This window comes from Anolis sagrei, chromosome 2, assembly GCF_037176765.1.
Source record: "Anolis sagrei isolate rAnoSag1 chromosome 2, rAnoSag1.mat, whole genome shotgun sequence".
NCBI classification, from domain to species: Eukaryota; Metazoa; Chordata; class Lepidosauria; order Squamata; family Dactyloidae; genus Anolis; species Anolis sagrei.
The window spans coordinates 290,485,364-290,505,780 of record NC_090022.1 but is presented as its reverse complement, the minus strand read 5'-3'; the positions used below and the strand labels follow the sequence as shown (position 1 = coordinate 290,505,780).

Below are 20,417 nucleotides of genomic sequence, written 5' to 3'. Positions count from 1 at the left end.
GTGTCCTTGGCAAAACTATGAATTCTCTGATTTTGAACTATATTTTACAGAGCCCTGGAAAGGGAGGGGGGTCAATTCCAATCACATAGTTGCATATAATCTTTATGTCTGTATGTCCAATGTCAAGCCCGTAGCCAGGATTTTGATTGGGGGGGGGGGCTGAGTTTGATTCGGGGGGGGGGGGCTGAGTCTGAGTGAAAGAGGGACTACCCTAGCAAACCTTTTGTATTGTTACCCCAATACCCCCATGCATATGGGATATATTGAGCATGGTGATCAGACCATGATATTTATTTATTTATTTATATGTCATGTCAGAGCAACCAGTCCATATTACATTTCTAACAGAACAAAGCAAACAAACAGAGAAAATACAAAATGTGTGGGTTTGGTAGTTGGTTAAATGTCCTTTGACCAGTATCTGGCCACTTGGAGTGCCTCTGGTGTTGCTGCAAGAAGGTCCTCCATTGTGCATGTGGCAGGGCTCAGGGTGCATTGCAGCAGGTGGTCAGTGGTTTGTTCTTCTCCACACTCGCATGTCGAGGATTCTACTTTGTAGCCCCATTTCTGAAGGTTGGCTCTGCATCTCGTGGTGCCAGAGCGCAGTCTGTTCAGTGCCTTCCAAGCCGCCCAGTCTTCTGTGTGCCCAGGAGGGAGTCTCTCATCTGGTATCAGCCATTGGTTGAGGTTCTGGGTTTGAGCCTCCCACTTTTGGACTCTCGCTTGCTGAGGTGTTCCAGCGAGTGTCTCTGTAGATCTTAGAAAACTATGCCTGGATTTAAGTCGTCGATGTGCTGGCTTATACCCAAACAGGGGATGAGCTGGAGATGTCTCTGCCTTGGTCCTTTCACTATTGGCTGCCACTTCCCGGCGGATGTCAGGTGGTGGAATACCGGCTAAGCAGTGTAATTTCTCCAGTGGTGTAGGGCGCAGGCACCCTGTGATAATGCGGCATGTCTCATTAAGAGCCACATCCACTGTTTTAGCGTGGTGAGATGTGTTTCACACTAGGCATGCATACTCAGCAGCAGAGTAGCACAGCGCAAGGGCAGATGTCTTCACTGTGTCTGGTTGTGATCCCCAGGTTGTGCCAGTCAGCTTTCGTATGATATTGTTTCTAGCACCCACTTTTTGCTTGATATTCAGGCAGTGCTTCTTGTAGGTCAGAGCACAGTCCAGAGTGACTCCCAGGTATTTGGGTGCACTGCAATGCTCCAGTGGGATTCCTTCCCAGGTAATCCTCAGAGCTCGGGATGCTTGTCTGTTCTTAAGGTGAAAGGCACATGTCTGTGTTTTAGATGGGTTAGGGATCAGTTGGTTTTCCCTGGACTACAATCCCCAGAGTTCCGCTGGGAGAAGGAGGGGGCGGGGCTTGGCGGCGATTACGTCATCTATTTTCTCCCGCCCTATTAAGCTAACACTCGGGAGCCTCTAGGGGGCGCGGGCTGCGGAGGACGCATGCGTAGTAGAGCCCCGACGAGCGCGACATCTTCCCCCCTCCCAAGCGCCGCTGACGCTGACGCTTCCGGAAGTGACGCAAAGGGGCGCTCGAGCCGAGCCCAGCGGCCTTCCCCTCGCTGTGGTGACATTTCTTCTTCTCGCGGTGAGTGCCTTCCTTCCTTTTCTCTTCTTTGGAAAGCCGTCCGAGTTTGGGAAGCTGCCCCTGGCAAGAGGGGAGGCCCAGCAGCAGCAGCAGCTCAGGTTATGAGGTGTGGGATTATCTATGTGGAGAGAGAGGGAAGCGTGGGTCCTAAGCGAGGAAGGCCTCACTTCTCCTGAAAAGGCGAAGGCCACAGAATCATCCTCAGCATGTTCATGTCCAGAGGAGGGCGACTAAAATGATCAAGGGTCTGGAGAACAAGCCCTATGAGGAGCGGCTTAAGGAGCTGGGCATGTTTAGCCTGGAGAAGAGAAGGCTGAGAGGAGATACGATGAGATATGTGAGAGGAAGCCACAGGGAGGAGGGAGCAAGCTTGTTTTCTGCTTCCCTGGAGACTAGGACAAGGAACAACGGCTTCAAAGTACTCCAGAGGACAGGAGCAGGATTCAAAACAATCTTGACAGATTAGAGAGATGATTGGCCAAAACTAACAAAATGAAGTTCAACAGTGACAAATGCAAGATACTCCACTTTGACAGAAAAAACGAAATGCAAAGATATAGAATGGGGGGGTTGGTGCCTGGCTCGAGAGCAGTACGTGTGAAAAAGATCTTGGAGTCCTCGTGGACAACAAGTTAAACATGAGCCAACAATGTGATCTGGCGGCAAAAAAAGCCAATGGGATTTTGGCCTGCATCAATAGGAGCATAGTGTCTAGATCTAGGGAAGTCATGCTACCCCTCTATTCCGTTTTGGATATTGGAATATTGTGTCCAATTCTGGGCACCACAGAGAGATATTGACATGCTGGAATGTGTCCAGAGGAGGGGGACTAAAATGATCAAGGGTCTGGAGAACAAGCCCTATGAGGAGCGGCTTAAGGAGCTGGGCATGTTTAGCCTGAAGAAGAGAAGGCTGAGAGGAGATATGATAGCCATGTATAAATATGTGAGAGGAAGCCACAGGGAGGAGGGAGCAAGCTTGTTTTTTGCTTCCCTGGAGAATAGGACGAGGAACAATGACTTCAAACTACAAGAAAGGAGATTCTACCTAAACACGAGGAAGAACTTCCTGACTGTGAGAGCCGTTCAGCAGTGGAACTCTCTGCCTCAGAGTGTGGTGGAGGCTCCTTCTTTGGAAGCTTTGAAACAGGCTGGATGGCCATCTGTCAGGGGTGCTTTGAATGCAATATTCCTGCTTCTTGGCAGAATGGGGTTGGACTGGATGGACCAGGAGGTCTCTTCCAACTCTTTGATTCTATGATTCTAGGCAGACTTATGACTTGATAATTAAATTCCAGGCATGGTTTATTTGCTTTTGTTTTTTTCTCTGAAGAAGATACCAAGAAGGTGGTCATTGGTCTATCTGTTCTAATGTTCACCAACCTTGTCTCTAGATATATCAGAAAACAGACACCTACAACCATTTAGTGCAAACACATAGCTGATATAAACACAATCGCAATATTCCTGCTTCTTGGCAGAATGGGGTTGGACTGGATGGCCCAGGAGGTCTCTTCCAATTCTATGATTCTATGATTCTATGATTGGTTGTCTCTCTCTCTCTCTCCTCGCAACATTTTATTTGTTTATTGATTTGCTATATTTATATACCGCCTGTCTCAGCTCATAGGGTGGTTTACAATCAACATAAAAGCATAAAAATACAGTAAAACAATTAATTATTATTAAACTTCATTTGTACCCCGCTAGCATCTCCCGAAGGACTCGATGCGGCTTACAAAGGCCAAGGCCTCAACACACAACATAACAATACAAAACCCAAGGCAAATTAACAACAATTGAAGCAATATAACAACAAGCAATAAACAATACTCTAAGACACAATGAAACTGGGCCGGGCCAGAGTAATGGGTACAGGATTAAAAGCACTGATGTGACAGGTGGAATATAAGGCTTATAGGGCAAGTGCAGTGTGCAGCGTGCGGCAATCTTAATTAAAATAATAATAATAATAATAATAACAATTAAGATATTATAAAATCATGATAAAATCAATAAAAAGCATATTTCATTCGAATCTCCTTGTTAAAACCATTGTCCAATTACATTCGCCCAGTCAGTCCATTTTCCTATGTATTTGCAATCACTTGCTCATAAAAAAAATGTCTTAACTTTCTTCCAAAATGTTAAAAGGAAGGGGGCCGATCTAATATCCCTTGGGAGGGCATTCCCTAGCCGAGGGGCCACCACTGAGAAGGCCCTGTCTCTCATCCCTGCCAGTTGTGCCTAAGAAGAAGGTGGAACTGAGAGCAGGACCTCTCCAGATGATCTTAAACTCCTAAATGGTTGCATTGTCGAAAGCTTTCAAAAAGCTTGTTCAAAAATCCATGTTTTCACTTTTCTGCAGGTCAGGAGGGAAGGGGCTGATCTAATATCCCTAAGGGAGGGCATTCCCTAGCCGAGGGGCCACCACTGAGAAGGACCTGTCTCTCATCCCTGCCAGTTGTGCTTAAGAAGAAGGTGGAATCGAGAGCAGGCCCTCGCCAGATGATCTTAAACTCTTAGATGGTTGTACTGTCGAAAGTTTTCATGGCCAGAATCACTGGGTTGTTGTAGGTTGTTTGGGCTGTCTGGCTATGTTCTAGAAACAATCTCTCCTGACGTTTCACCTGCATCTGTGGCAAGCATCCTCAGAGGTTGTAAGGTTTGTTAGAAACTAGGAAAATTGGGTTGGATTCTGGCCATGAAAACTTTCAACACTACAATCATCTAGGAGTTTAAGATCATCTGGGGAGGACCTGCTCTCGGTTCCACCTTCTTCTTAGGCACAACTGGCAGGGATGAGAGACAGGGCCGTCTCAGTGTTGGCCCCTCGGCTGTGGAACGCCCTCCCTTAGGGATATTAGATCAGCCTCTTCCCTCCTGACCTTCTGCAGAAAAGTGAAAACATGGCTTTTTGAACAAGCCTTTGGGGACCTAGTGCAATAGATAAACATGGAACTAGGTGAAATCGAATACTGGAACGGCTTAGACAATGTTTTTGGATGACGAGGCTAATAGTGAAGGTAGTGGTTTTATATGCTTTTAAGGTTTTAATGTATGTATATTATAATTCTATTTTAAATTGTTTTAATGGCACTGAATTGATGCTTATCTTGTAAAGCCGCCCTGAGTCACCTTTGGGTTCGAGAAAGGAGGAGTAGAAATAGCGTAAATAAATAAATAAAATATGGTCTCACAATTATTATTATAATGATAATACTGTATCAATAATAATTATTGGTTACCTCTCTTCACAGCATATTATCTTTATTGCAGTAGCTTTTGATTTGATGGGATGTTTGCCTTTCAACACTACACATACACACACACTAAAACGTACCTTCATAAAAGTTACATGCCAAAATGTATCTTTATGAAATACATTTTAAAACAGAGATTAAACAAAGGACATGCATTAAAATTCAGGTTTGTCTTTAAAGAGGATGAATTCCCATCCAAGCTTCGACTCATTCTGTTCCAATTTCAGGTTCCTTTGTAATATGGTCTCACAATTATTATTACAATGCTAATCATCATCATTTTATTGGTTACCCCTCTCTCCTGACAGCATATTACCTTTATTTCAGTGGCTTTTTAATTGATTCGATGTTTTCTCTCTGGCTTCTCTTGATTCCCAGCAAAGCTACAACTCATTTTGCTCACATTTCTATTTCTGTAATATACTGTCTCACAACAGGCAGCACATGGCTGATCATTCCTTTTCTGGCTGTTTTATTGAAATTAGGAGACTCTATTTGCTTAATAATAATAATAATAATAATAATAATAATAATAAAATCACACAGTCCTAAACACTTGGGAAGTGTTCGACTTGTGATTTTGTGATATGAAATCCAGCATATACTCATATACTATATCTCATTTGCTGTGTCATACTGTGTTTTTGTGTCAGTAAAATAATAATAATTTTATTTCATATGCTCCTCTCCTCACTGCTCAAGTATTATAATGATGAAGCTAACGATTTCCAATCTGTTTAATAAAAAGCTTCTGTGTTGCAACCATAGAATAATAGATATGGAAGAGGCCACATGGGCCATCCAGTCCAACCTCCTGCTATTCTAGGGAAAGCATAATCAAAGCACCCACAACAGATGGCCATCCAGCCTCTGTTTAAGTGCATCCAGAGAAGGAGCTTCCACTGCTGAACACTACTTATGATCAGGAAGTTCTTCCTAATGTTCAGGTGGAATCTCCTCTCCTGTAATTTCCTCTCTTGCTCATTCTTTCTGCTACTGTCCCTTAGATTGCTATTTTCTAGCTTGTATGCAGTGGTAGTGCCAAGAAAACCCCTGAGATGGTCACTTTAAGTCAGAAATGACTTGAGAGCACACAACAGCATCAGAAACAACAAGAAGAACAACAACAAGGTCACATGTTGTTGCTTTAGGTGAAGGTAAAGAATATCAGGGAAGGGGTCAGACTTCAGAGTGATATGTGTGATGGTATGCATTTCTTCCAGTGCTGAGGATTTGAAAAGCAATAGCCTGTAGTGAGTTGAAGCAGATTTTGACACCTCTTACTGGGAAGGAAGAAGGGTTACTTGGGTCAGTTGTAAGACCTGGGTAGACCTGCCAAGAGAGATACGTCTTTAAGTGTGTTTTCAATTCTGGCTTCCTGTTTGGCTGTTGAATCTCTTTTGTTGCCAGTCAGATACTGGCTGGTTGGAGTAAACATCCCTCTGTGGATTATTCAGAAGACTGGGAGAACCACCTATTAGGATCCCTTGCCTTAAAAATTCTTTGAAATTCATGGTGGTGGCTATAAGTTGACAAGCGACTTGAAGGCATGTATGTGTTGTTGTTTGCCTTCAAGTTGTTGCCTGTTTATGGCAGCTTGAAGTAAAATGTAGTTTTATTTGGCAAGTCTTTGCCATTCCCTGAGGCTGAGAGAATGTGACTTGCCCAAGGTCACCCGGCAGGGGTTCCATGCTTGAGTGGGGGTTCAAACCACAGTCTCCAGCATGTTAGTCCAAGATTCAAATCACTACACTGGCTTGAAAGCATGCATGTACACACAAAAATACTCTGGGGGCATCAATCCTGTCTGATTTTGGAAGGTAAGCGGGGTCAGGCCTAGTTAGTACTTGGATAGGAATGCCAAGGAATCCCAGGTGCTGTAGGCAAGTGCTATTCAAAGCATTGGTTTCTGGAATGAGGCCCCATCTACACTGACCATTGAATGCAGTTTCAAAACAGTATTGAAGAAAGTGTATTGTCGAAGGCTTTCATGGCTGGAATCACTAGGTTCTTGTGGGTTTTTTCGGGCTATAGGGCCATGTTCTAGAGGCATTTCTCCTGACGTTGAAGAAAGTGGTTTTGCTGTGCATGTTATTGATTACGCAAGAAATACTGGTACCAGTTTGAGGCCAAGATGGTCATTACACAAACAATAGGGCAGCAATGCACATTAAGGGCTTTGTTTTGTGCAGTTTTGTTGGAGTTTGTTGTGTTGCAGCTGGAGTGTCGAAGTACATTAAAGTTTCAGTGGAGGTGGGGCCTGATGCTGATCTCTGAATCACTGGTTTTTAGTTGCTGGAAAGAAAGAATCGGTTGTAGCCCATATAAAGAAGTACCAGTATATGATGCTACTCCCTGAAACACTAGGAGAAACTAATTGCTGGCCTTCCACATCAATAGCCTGAGAAGTCCTGCCGCAGGCTACACGTCAGAGGAGGGTAATGGCAAAGCATCTTAGTCTCACTTGCCTAGGAAAACTCTGGAGTTCATGGGGTTACCGTAAGTTAAAAACAACTTAAAGACACTCACACACATACTTTATGTACAATAATCATGTCATGAATCAGCTGTCTGCCTCGCTTGTCTGTGTTGTGTTTGTGCTTAGGTGATACTCTGAAAGATGTAATGAAGCAGAGTTTCCAACCTCTCCTCCACACCCTGCTACCCACTGTGTTTTCACGATAATTTTATTTTTAAAGGGAAAAAAGACTGTATAGATTTGACTCCACATTTTTGAGATATGATGTGCTCTCCATTGTTATACATCCCAGTATGTTTTTTGCTGAACACAAGGATGTTTGCGCCTCTGTATCAAGTAAAGATTCGTTTTTTATTGTGAAAATTGGAGCATACAAGCATATACAGGATGGACTAAAAAGGATTTCGGTATTTAGTAACTCCTTTATTTTTTTACTTTTAATTTGCAATACAATAGTGTCATATACATGATATATAAGAAATTAAATAACATTATATGGAAAATATTTTCAAAAAGTAATTAAAACATAGGGTGACTTTTGGCCCACTTTATAGTTTTGGATAACAGTTTTTTCTGGAAGTAGAAGACCCAATAATGTACTGGATAAAGCAAAGTGACTCTTCTGTTGATGAGTTAAGAATTTCATTCAGGGTAGAAGAAAAGGAAGTAATGTTCCTTTTCTTTTGGCCAACAGAGTTTAATGTACTGCAGTGTACTTTCTCCTAGAAGTCAGATTGTTAGATGTATGTGACAAGAGAGCTAGAATTTGCTTATACCTTTCTGTGGATCTAGTTGGGAAGGGCTGTAGTTCTTCGTAAGGCAGTGCACATTTGAACTCCACTTAAGAGACAGGAAGAAATGAATAGTTTTTTCCTGAGGCAAGTTCAAGTGCACACACAATACTGGTAACCCTTTCTAATCTAACTTCTTGAATTGAAAATTATTTAATTGTTTGCTGAGTATTACTTTTGTGGCTTGATGAGGCCTTGTGCACAGTCCCCCATCCCCCACATCCTTCTCCCTCTTCACATTTCATGCTTTCAACATTTTATCAACAGTTAGTGAATGTGGAAACAAGCCAGAGGTGTAATTGTAAATCAGCTGTCTGGCTTTAAGTATTAAAGAATTCCTTTTGGCTGGTTTAATGGCAGTGAGTGATAAATATAGCTGCTTTAGATTTCTATGACCTGACACATAGTAGCAAAGCTCAGTTTGAAGATTTAACAGCTACCTTGCACCCCTTTGTGTAAGAATAATGATTGCTAGGTCACTATCAGCTGTATTCATAACTTTGGAGAAAATTCTTTTTTGGATGTTTGAAGCAAAACATTATTGATGATATCATAATGCAGCATCAGGAAATCTCTCAAAGGAGAGCACTGCTTACAGTTATTGGAATATGAGTTTAAGTTTAGGTTTGTAGAATGTAATAAAATGAATTGTTTTGGAAATGATGCATTTTAGATGTCCAAAGATATACAGTACTGCTTTTTAACATTTGAAATAGAAAATAAGCACTAAATTCTCTTTCTACAAAAGCTAAGATGTGATCTGCTTTGAAAGAGCTGTAGAAATATAAACATTATCCTAAGTTTAAAAAGGCAGAATTGAATATTATAAATCCTTGCTTAATACTTGGCTACTTTTTACTTACAAAAGAACAACCTGTGAAAGGGTATGTAATGTTTTGCTGCTGAGTTCGTAATAGTTGGTGGATCTACGAGGAATGATTTAATATGTATTAATAAAGACATGATCAGTAATGCATTAGAAGATTATTCTGTGACACACTTAGTTTGGCCTTTGTCTTTATCTTAACTTAATACTAGTGGAATTCTACTTACTTCTGGGGAAAAGTCAGCCTTTGTCTCTACTTATTAAGTTGAATTTCAATTGAGTGAATGGGAACTGGAAAGGTTTCTACAGTGGTGCTTGAATATAGATTCACAAAAAGTGTAATTTTCCTTTTCTCCCTTTGTCTCCCCTCATAGACTTTGTCTCCCCCTTTTTCTTTCTTCATTCTCTTCTTTCTCTTCTCTCATACTCTTCTTCCTTCCTTCTTCTTTCACTTTTTCTCCTTCCTTTCCCCCCCTTTGTTACCTAGCAACAGCCAATCTGCTTTTGCGTCTTCTGTTTCTCTTATCTCTGGGCCCAAAGTTGGATAATGAAGGTTATGTTCCAAGTTTGGTTCACTTCCATCAAGCCTTTCTGGTACAAACCAACAAACATATTTTGCCTTTTATATTTATAGATATATGTGTTATAGTTTTTCGAATACTGAAAAGAGGTGAAGATTATTCCTGTTGCCGGTGTAAAATGCAAGATCATTGGTCGTTTTGCTGAATCAGATTTTGAAGCACTTCAAGATTTAGTTTATCTAGTAGAACAAGGGTGGTATAATTGGAGCATTGGCCTATGACTTTGGAGATCAGAGTTCAGATCCCCACAGCCCTAGACACACATTGATGACCTTGGGCAAGTCACACTCTCAGTCTGAAAGTCCCCCCAGGAGTGAGAAAGGCAGTATATAAATACTGGGAATAAATAAAATAAATAAACTTGTAAAGGCAAGCTTCTTTGAACAGATTTTGCCACGCAAATCCTGTGATCTTTGCCTTAGGGTTACCAAAAGTTGGAAATGACATGAACGCATACATTTAGAGACATATTTTATACTGATTTTTCTATAACAGAAATTGCAAATATAACTCTTCTGTAGTCTGTAATCCACACTGCAGAGCCAGTTCATTGTAGTCTGTATGTTGGACAAGGAGGCCAGTGACGTGGGGTGCACGACACTCTCTCAGCCTAAAGAGAAAGACAAACCTCTTCTCAATTACATCTTGCCAATAATATCCTAGAATAGAATTAGGCCACATACCTGAAGTTAGGTAGTAGTAAATGCATATCTTGTTCAAATAAAGGGATTCTGCTTTCTCTTGTATTGTAGTCTATCTGTTTCGTAGCACTAATATCCACTTGTGTGTGTGGTGTGCTAGGGAGGTGTTAATATATCTATTCAAGAATAATATAATTGAATAGGAAATGTTCATATGTGGATGTTTCTGCAAGGAGTGCTAAGAGTTTAAGTAGAAAGATAGAAGGCTGATGTTTATGAGAGACATTCGAGACAGAGATGTTGAGGTGATGGATGTCTTGTTATCACTCACCACAAAGTACTTTGAGAAACTGTGGTGTTGTGATTTGAGTGTTGGACCATGACATTGGCGGGTTAGAGTTCGAAGTCCTCATTCATCCTTGGAAAATTATAGAGTGATTTTGGGTAGGCTGCACTTTCTCAGCCTTTGAGAAAGGCAATAACAAATGCCTTCTGAACAAATCTTGTTGCGAAAACTCTGTGAAAGGTTTGCTATTTAAAGGCAGGTAATAAGGCACTGAACAATTCTGGGAAAACTTAGCAAACCTTCTCTACCAAATAATGTGAAAAATATTACCAGAAAACAGAAAAATGTGTCTGGCTTATTGAAAATGTCAATACACATAGCGAAGAATGCTTCTTAAAGCGTTTTGAAACCTGACAGTTTCTCTCTTTCAATTATTTATGCATACTGCCTCTTCAGGCTCCAGTTCTGGGAGACCTCATCCTTCACTGGCAATTTGATTAAAGGGGAAAGTTATGGAATAGATATACTTTTATCATAGAGAAGAGCAATGGATTATAATGCCAAGGACTGGAATCAGTAAAATGCAGCCCTCCCCACTCTGCTGGGCTAAAGAAAGGCTAGCACTAGTTGAGGAGAATCTGATAAGCCCACCCTGTAGCAGTCATTTGCTATTATTTATTTATTTACTATATTTGTATACCTCTCTTCTCAGCCCTCGGGCAATTAACAATAGCAAAATTCAATGCTCAAAAACATCATAAAACAGTTAATAACAATTCCTACATGTAACATTGGCAGTAAAGCGGAGCTACGAAATATGTAACACAGGGTCTCATAGCAAGTGTTCTGAGCAACATTATTTACTTGTATCTGCTTTTTCTTAAATATGTTTATCTGCATAGATAGTGATCTGAAGAAGTTGTTTTCTGACGTGAGAAATTGATCCAGAGTGGGTTTTTATTACTTGGAAGCTTGAAGTGTAATTTTATCAGCTCTAAGTAATTGAGCCAGTTTGACAGTATACTGATGCATGTGGGTTTTAAAAAAAAATGCAGTAGAAGATCATAAAGAGGGAAAGGCTGGATCATCAAACTATAGGTATGTCTATTGCGTAGGTATGTTATCTAGTTACGTTAAAGCTCCCTCTGCCCTCTAAAATTTATGGTGGCCAAAGCTGATAACTCACAAGTGAAGTAGTAACTAAAAAAAGTCTCTTTGGCTGTAGATACCAGTTAAAGGGCCACGATTCCATTGTACTTGGCAGTCTGCAGCTCAGCAGATTAGTTTGTTAGAAGGTGCATCTAGACTGTAGAATTAATGCAGTTTAACCCCACTTTAAATGTCATGGCTCAGTGTCATGACTTTCTGGAGTTTGTACTTTGGAGAAGCAGCAGCATTCTTTGGCAGATAAGGCCATTGAGCCATGATAATTAATGTGGTGTCAAACTGTATAATTTCTATAGTGTTGGTGCTCTCAGATAATGAGTATTAATATGTTTAAGCAAGAACAGCAGTGCATACTAACTGTTAGGGCCTGGTTGTGTGGGAAAAGGCTTGTCAGTGCCTTTAGAATAATGATGTCAGGTGGGATGAGCTCGAATGTTATTAGGTGTGTATAAATGAACAGTGGAGTTGGATGTGTGAGAATAAAGTAGACAGGTTTCATCAGTGGATCAGTAACCAACACTAAAGTTCACAATTCCTTTTCAAAATATTTTGAAAACATAGGCTATGTCTTGTTCTTTATGATCATATTATTTATGTCTCTATCCATTCTTAATTTCTCCCCTATTTATTGCATTACATATCCATTCCGCAGCAGCAGAGTGATCAACAGTGATTTTTTTTATGGGTGTCATATAATTTAGGATTCGTGTAGTGGATTGAGTAGAGGCCGAATGTCCACTCAGCCATGGACATCCACTGGATGATCTTAGGCAAGTTGCACTCTTTCAGCCTCAGTGGAAGACAAAGGCACAAGCTCCCTCTGAACAAATCTCACCAAGAAAACCCTGTGCTGGGATTGACTTTGAGTCAGAAATGACTTAAAGGCATACAACAACAAAATAGATGTAAAAGTCTAAGGAGCAATGAAATTCAGAATGAAGTATGTGTGAATCTGTTCATTTCCAAGAAGTTTCTTTTCAAGCATTTCTACCACAAAAATATCTATTTCATTATGTGGAATAAAATATGTTAGCCAATATGGCTCTCTATAACTTTCCCCAAAACTGGAGTGGTAATTGAGGAAACAGTTGGATTACAGAGGAAGCAAGGAGGTTGAAGAGAAAGTATACACTTCTTATGCGCTCTCCCAATAAATGGCTCTTTTACTCTGAAGTAAAGGCAAGGTTAGAAAACAAGAGCTTAAGGAAAATGGTTGGTATCTCTGCAACCCAACCCTATGCATGTGTATGCAAAAACAATCTGAGGACTGTGGGAATTACTCCTGAGTAAATGTGTCTAGGTTTTTAGCTTTCAAAGGGATTATTTTATGAAATTCTTAATATGGCTTTTCATCAACGCTTCACATAGGTTTATATTTTTAATTTTCAAAGTTTACTCCTCTCCTATCACCAAACTCTTTAAATTTAAATTAGAAGTCTTCAGTTTTATTGTTGTGGACTGTGATAAAAGTGAAAATTAGAGTTTTAAATCACCATGTGTTTTACTGCTCTGAAATATAATCCCCAGTCTATTTATAACATGTTTACAAAAGTGGACTAATGAAATCAGGGTGTGAATGTTTAGCTAATCTAGATGTTTATTCCCCCAAGTATAGTTCTTTGAAAACCAATACAGATGTATTATTTTTAATGGAACAGTTATTGCATGATTTAATGGATTTTTATTAGTACAAATGGAGTAGCAGTAAATATCTAGACTCATTTTCAACAAGGGCCACATCTGCCTTATGGTTGCCTTCAAAGTGCCTTATAAATGTCATTCTAAGACTGTATAAATCAGTGGTTCTCAACTTGTGGGTCCCCAGATGTTTTGGCCCTCAACTCCCAGAAATCCTAACAGTTGGTAAACTGACTAGGATTTCTGGGAGTTGTAAGCCAAAACACCTGGGGACTCACATGTTGAGAACCACTGGTTAAATGTAACTCTGTTGTCCTGGCACTGAAAGCCTCAATGGCCACATAAAATCATGTGGGGGTGGGGGCAGATATGGCCTGTGGACCTTGAGTTTGACACATATGATCTAGAATTACAAATGTCTATTATTTTAAGAAAGCAGATGATAAACATATGGATAGTAAAACCCATTCTTTAAATTCATACTTTTACACTTAGTCACTTTTTAAAAAAAGAGATTTTGTATGGTGTTCATTTCTAGTGCGGGATCAAGCTGAGTAACTTCTCATTCATGTGTATTCACATTTATTGTTTAAAAGATGAATATAATATTTTTAGGCCCCAAATATGCAGTAGGAACAGTTCTATAATTACGGTGTACTTTCCACTGAGTAAAAATGTATTTTTGACTTCTTTGTCAGATTTCAGTTCCTTTTGGTTTCTACCTAACAGTTGAGTATAACTGAGAAGGTTCCATACTTCATCATGATCAATCATGCCTTGAATTTAATGTTATACTATTGGACTGATATACAAAGGAAATACGATTTAGTCATGGATCTGATAAAAGTATTTCCTTGTACTAGCACAGAAACTAGAATGTACTAGAAACTCTTTGGAAATTTTGCTCTAAAATACAAGAGTGTTGACATTTTAAATGATGCAATTGGTTACGTGTTCATCAGACATTTGAACTCCAGGATGCCTATTGCAGGAATTCACGATGGAACCTAAGGTTTCCTCTTGTACAGTTACAGTGATAGCCCAAGGCAAATGTAAACAAAGTAGTGTGTGAATTTACTTATCGTGGTTGTATTCCACCTTTCCTCCATGGTGCAATCTCATATCATGGTATCTCACTGATATTGCAGTATCCTATGTCATAATGTTCTTTCTCATTTCAACCTTATGGGGTACAATAAGATGGAAAACAAATGACTTGCATGAAGTCACAGACTAAGCATTATGGTTTCAACACAGATCTTCTTGATCCACATCTACTGTACTGGCCTCTGATGAAATTGTGCACTGAATTACTCTAGAAACAAAAATTTTCCACTAGTTTCTGTACTTTTTCTGAGTTCAACATATTTTGAGCCATTCTTTTTACAGATGCAGCTTAGTTTTTGTACTAACAAAGAACACTTGCATAGCAGCAGCTATTTAAAGATTGGAACCAGTACACTTGTAAAAAAACAACATGCTGGCTCTAGTTAGCATTATTTTAATTTCAAGAGGGAGGTGAAATAATAAATAGGGTACTTAAGATTCATACTATGTAGATCAGAAGACAGGATTTTTAAAGCAAGTTGCTAAATGTGTGGAACAGGTTTTAACCCATTGAGACTGATAAAATTAATCTTGACTTCAAATCTCCATCCCTCAATCAGTAATAAAGCTACTAAAGCTTCGTAAAAGTAAGTTTGTACACTAAATAAAACATATTTCTTAATTTTTTAATGAATTTTGTCTCAAGTTCCACATCAGACTCAATACTACTGCCTTTAACCTGAAGAATAGAGAGCATAAGGTACAGGCAGCCCTCACATTACAAACAACTCATACTTAAAAGAGCAGAGGTGAGACAACAGGAAGTGAGAGAAATCTACTCCTAGGAAAGGAAATTCACTCCTGGAAGAGTTATCATCGGGAAAATGTGTTTTTTAAAGCTGCTATGGAAGTTTTAAAGATTTATCTCCAATCCTTTTTTTCCACAACAAGCCACATTTTTCAAAATCCAATGATCACAGGGACAGAAAGAGAGGGGAAATCTTTGAACAGGGACACAGACAACCAAACAAAAACAATAGGGGTGTTGACCCTATGCTACCCAAAGCTTGCATGTATTATGTATGTATGTATATTAACTTACACTTAAAAAATATACCTGTTCCGCTTTACATACAAATTCAACTTAGGAACAATCCTACAGAACATATCTTTTGTGTAACTTGTATTGAAAGAGGAAATGTTCTTTCAGGCTTGCCTTAGGGCCATCCCCTACTTCAAGCTACAAACAATTTCCCTGCACTTCCTGTTTGCTTCCATAGCAGCTTTAAAAAACACACAGACACGCATGGGGCTAAGTGAGGATAAGGCTGGACTAAGGAGGATTTTATTCTTGACTCTCATGGATCTGACAGATTCAGAGCTGGTTTGGTAGGGAGAAAAGGGCCTCCCCCATTACCAATGCCTGAACAATAGAAGCTGCCAAATTGGGAAGCAACATAGTGTTCATCCTCAATTGCTGTTTTACTTTTCGGCTCTTCTTTCGAGGTCCCTCTTCATGGTTTTGTGACAGAATTTGAGTCAAGGAGAGACAACCCAGCTGCTTATTCTTTCTGCTATTTTCCCCTAGATTGTGATTTTCTAGCTTGTGTGAAGGAGAGAGGGAGTGACAAGAAAACCCCTGATATGTTCACCTTAAGTCAGAAATGACTTGAAGGCACACAACAGCAGCAGCAACAACAACAAACAACAAGGTCACCTGTTGTGGCTTTAGGTGAAGGTAAAGAATATCAGGAATGGGGTCAGACTTTAGAGTGATATCTCTGATGGTGTTCATTTCTTCCAGTGATGAGGATTTGAAAAGTAATAGCCTGTAGAGAGATTTTGATATCTCTTACTGGGAAGGAAGAAGAGTTACTTCTTATACAGGATGAACCTCAGGAGCAACTTTTCCTTTTCTACTGAGGAAATCCATACAGTTGACCCCCATAACCATGGATCTAACTATCCACAGTTTCAACATGTTTCCCAAATAAATTCCCAAAAGTAAACCTTGATTTTGCCATTTTACATATAAGAGACACCATTTTGCTACACAACTGTATATAATGGACTTGAGCATCTACTGATTTTGGGATCTACATAGGATCCAGGAAGCAAATCCTGAACAGCGAATCCCCTACCACCAACACCTTTCTCCTTGCTACACCTGGTGGTTGGATTGGGTCCTTCTTTGACTTGCAGCATCTCTTAACTCTGATTTCCTGTTTGCACCTTGTCAACACTATTATCCTCCAGAAGATGTAGGAAGTGATTGCTTAGTTGTAGCAGCTTCAAATCCCTGGTTCATGGTCTGTTTCTGATGGTGGCTGTTCCCAGGGAGCTCCTTCAGCCTGAAAGCCTTCTTTATTTTCATGGCCATTTTCTTCTTGTTGGTTCTGTAAGATCAGTTTGCCTTCTGTTCTATCCAGGATGTCTTTGTGTTCTCGGATGTGTTGAAGAGTCTCAACATGTAGCGGGAGTGTGTTGACCTTTCCTTCTATTAGAGCCACAAGTTTCCACTTGCTGCAAGTATAGTCAGTGTGTTTTTTTGGCAACAAGACAGGCATTGCGGCAAGACAATGATAGATCTTTCTTCCTCCATCCCTGTAGTTATTTTATTCACTCTTTTTAGACTGTTATAATTCTTATTGATATGAATGTGTTCTGTTGGCCCTCAGCAACTGAACTCTAAAAACCTTGGAAGGAGCTACATAGAGCTAGTGACTGCTAGCTCCACTACCAGGCAGGTCAGTGATTGAGCAGAAGCACCCCAATCCATGTGCTCAGAGAGAGAGAGCACATGTCTCAAAAGAAACAACCCCCCCCCCCAACTTTCAAACACCAAAACAGTCAAAGAATCAGGAATGACTTGCAAAATACATCTCACAATTTCCTTAGAATTTTAGCTCTAACAAACATCTTTATTTGTGACCACCCAAGGAAGATGTATATTCACCTCATCCCTGTTTTCTCTGGGGCCATCTATCACTTTCGTGGATTTAACTTTCACAGATGTGAATTAATCTGTGTTCTCTATGCCTTCCAAGGTTATTTGCTAGGTCAACAAAAGGTAGATCACAGAGTCATACTAGAGGACCCAGAAATTCCAGGGCAATTTTATCCAAAATGCTTGAGATTCTGGATTGTTTGGATTCTGGATTTTTTTTTTTTTTGAAGCTTGGAATATTTGCCTATATGTGAATGAGAGGCGAGACCGAAGTCTAAATGTGAAATGAATTTACCATATATATTTATGTATAAGTTGACTAATGCAAAAGTTGAAGACAATTAATGGATTTTGATATGACCCATGGATAAGTCGAGGACCGTTCTGAAAAGAAGGGGAAGCACCAGTGCAGGGCCAGTGCTTCCAATGTTTTTCCAGGCATCCAAACAAGTCCAGAGGCAGCACCACAATGGAGAGAGTAGAAGGGGTTCCCACAGGTTACACTAAGCTCTTACCTTTTGCTACTCGTCTGATAGAATGGGATGGTTCCTTTTTTTTATCAGAGTTAAGATATATATATCTTATATTCATATAAGATATATATGAATCCACAAGTTCATATATTACATGAACTTGTGGATAAATCAACCCAGGTTTTTTGGGTTGGTTTTTTAATTAAAATTTCTAGACATATACATGAATATATATGATAATTTTCATATATACCTCATTCATAAAGTGAGTATGAAGCCTATACAAAATATTTGTAATTATTTTGTGCATGAAACAAGATTTGTGTACATTGTACCATCAGAAAGAAATCTTGTCAGTATCACTGAAACCCAGGTAGACAGTCTTGGATTTCAGGATCATTTTGGATTTCTGGATAGGGATAATCAACTGGTTCCAGAAAGCATTTCCCCAAGTATATGAGCCTATGGAATTATAAGGTGTAGTGCAGATATTGATGTAAAGCTACAAGGACTTCATTTAACAGTTGGTTATTTCAGTGTTGATAGTTGAATCAACTGTCATTTTCCAATCCACCTTATATTTTTCCAGTTCACTCTGCTTTTTTACAGAATGCGTTCACGGGTAACCAATGCTCATAGGTAACTGGCAAAGCTTCTGCTTTGAGGTGGCAAGTCTCCCATCCTTGTCTGGAGTTAGCTGAGACTGGAGTTAATAGTTTAACTCAGGTCAGCTCAGTGCATCCACCTCCATTAACAACTAGAACCCAAAATGTCAGTGCTTTGTGGTTATTTAAGGCAGAGAGCTTGAACTAGACCTTCTATTTTCATTCAAGGCTACCCCTCTATCCCTTTGGATGATAACTGATATAAACTTGGGGCTGAGTAGCAGAGGAAGTATGCAACTTTAAAAGCCCTGAGCATAAGAGTAGAGATATTATGCACTGCAATTTAAAGACAGTTCAAAGTACAGTACAGTGTGGAAACACTATGTATCACCTGAAAAATTCCTAATGTAACCACTTCTTGAACTAAAATAGGTGTAAAATTGTTGTGAAATCTGAGTTCAGATACTCCCGTTTTTGAAAACAGAGCTAATGTGATAACATTAGAAATTAGGACATTGCTTTTGATGTGCTTCATTTGTTTATTAATTAGAATAGGTGGTGTTGAAGCACTTGATCTGAACCTGCTGAAATTATATAGATTTAGATTTAGAAAGTAATTTGGGCTTCACTCACCATATTGCAATGAAGCATAGTCCTTGACCCAATCATGTTGATATGGAAGTAAGTGATTTTTACTTGTTGCCATATTCTTAATTTTATTTTTTTTACTCCAGTTTCCTCTTTAGCAGAGGCCTGGGGATGAGAAACTATCAAGAAAAGAATAAACATGCTGATTTAGAAGCTATCCATCAGTGTATATGTTAGCTTACAAATAAGTGAATTGTAATAATTACATGAGAATCGGTTTAATGTTTTGAGCCACAAAAACAATTTAGTCTTCTAAATATGTGTACTATCTAAAGATGTCTGTTACCTCTTTATGAAAAGTCTGCCATGTCCTCTTCAAGACACAAGTAGTTATTTATGGCACCTTTAGCTGACAGGTAAACATTTACCTGTCTCACATTATAGACACAGGCAAATGTTCACTTGTCAATTGGTAGCATTTCAGCTGTCAAGGTTTTCAAGAGAATAACTCAGAATAAAGGTGAAACACCTCGTGTTGCCATTCATTGAGACTTAACAGCATGTTGGTAATATCTTAATAGCCCAATGTAGAAATGCACACAATAGATCAGGTATTACCCTGAGGTGGAAGCTTATGCAACATTGTCGTGACTTTAGCCCAACAGGTTAAGTGAAGGTTATAGATTCTTTGAACACAATTTATGCTGCTTGAAATCGTTGGCAGAATTCTTTACATTCTGATGAAATCCTGACTGTAAGAATGCAAAGGCTCACTCAAATAGTCTTTCAGTAATATATAGTGTCTTGAAATATAACTTCCTCATGTCCCTTATCCTAATAGTCGAAGTATTCATACTCTGTAGTTGGAAAGGAAATGTAGAATATTGCAACATTAACCTTGCAGAATTGTTTGTGTCTCTGACATTGTAATACAGGAAATGCTGCATTTCATACCAGCTGTAGCAAAGGAGTACATATTTTCACTAAAATATTTACACAATATATGCTATAAAGCTCTTGCAACTTTAAACTTGAATGCCTACATTGGTAAGGCACTCCTGATTTGTAGCGCTTTAATTATTTAAATGAAAAAGCCTGGATGAATGTTAGTAAGTTTGTGTGGTGTTTTGAATTAACAAACCAAATTATGTATTGTTGATCACTTGGAAAAGCATGTGAAGAAAAATTTCAGGTTCACGCAAGACAAGCTGTGAAATCCAGATGTTGCCAGTCTTCTTCCTAGTCATCCAGCTACTTTGTATGGAGAAGAATGCACAGAACTGAAGGCCAGACCTTCACGGCCTGTGGCCCTTCAGCTGTTTTGGACGTCAGCTCCTAGAATTCCTGACCATTGGACAAGCTGGTTAGGGCTTATGGGAATTGGAGATCCAAAACAGGTTGTGCTGTCCACCCTCTCTCCCTTTTTTAAAATGCATCTTTGGCCATAATTTTCCTTTATAATATCACAAGTATTTTTCTAATC

At 39.5% G+C, this 20,417-nt stretch overlaps 1 protein-coding gene across 3 annotated transcripts in view; it reads left to right on the top strand.

The window, feature by feature from the left end:
* Positions 1 to 1,516: 1,516 nt before the first annotated feature.
* ARK2N (arkadia (RNF111) N-terminal like PKA signaling regulator 2N) overlaps positions 1,517 to 20,417 on the top strand; it is a 61,031-nt gene continuing 42,130 nt past the window's right edge. For all 3 annotated transcript variants that reach the window (XM_060761213.2, XM_060761212.2, XM_060761214.2), the window contains exon 1: positions 1,517 to 1,603. The gene's annotated coding sequence lies outside the window, so the exon portion shown is untranslated. The remainder of the gene's footprint in view (positions 1,604 to 20,417) is intronic.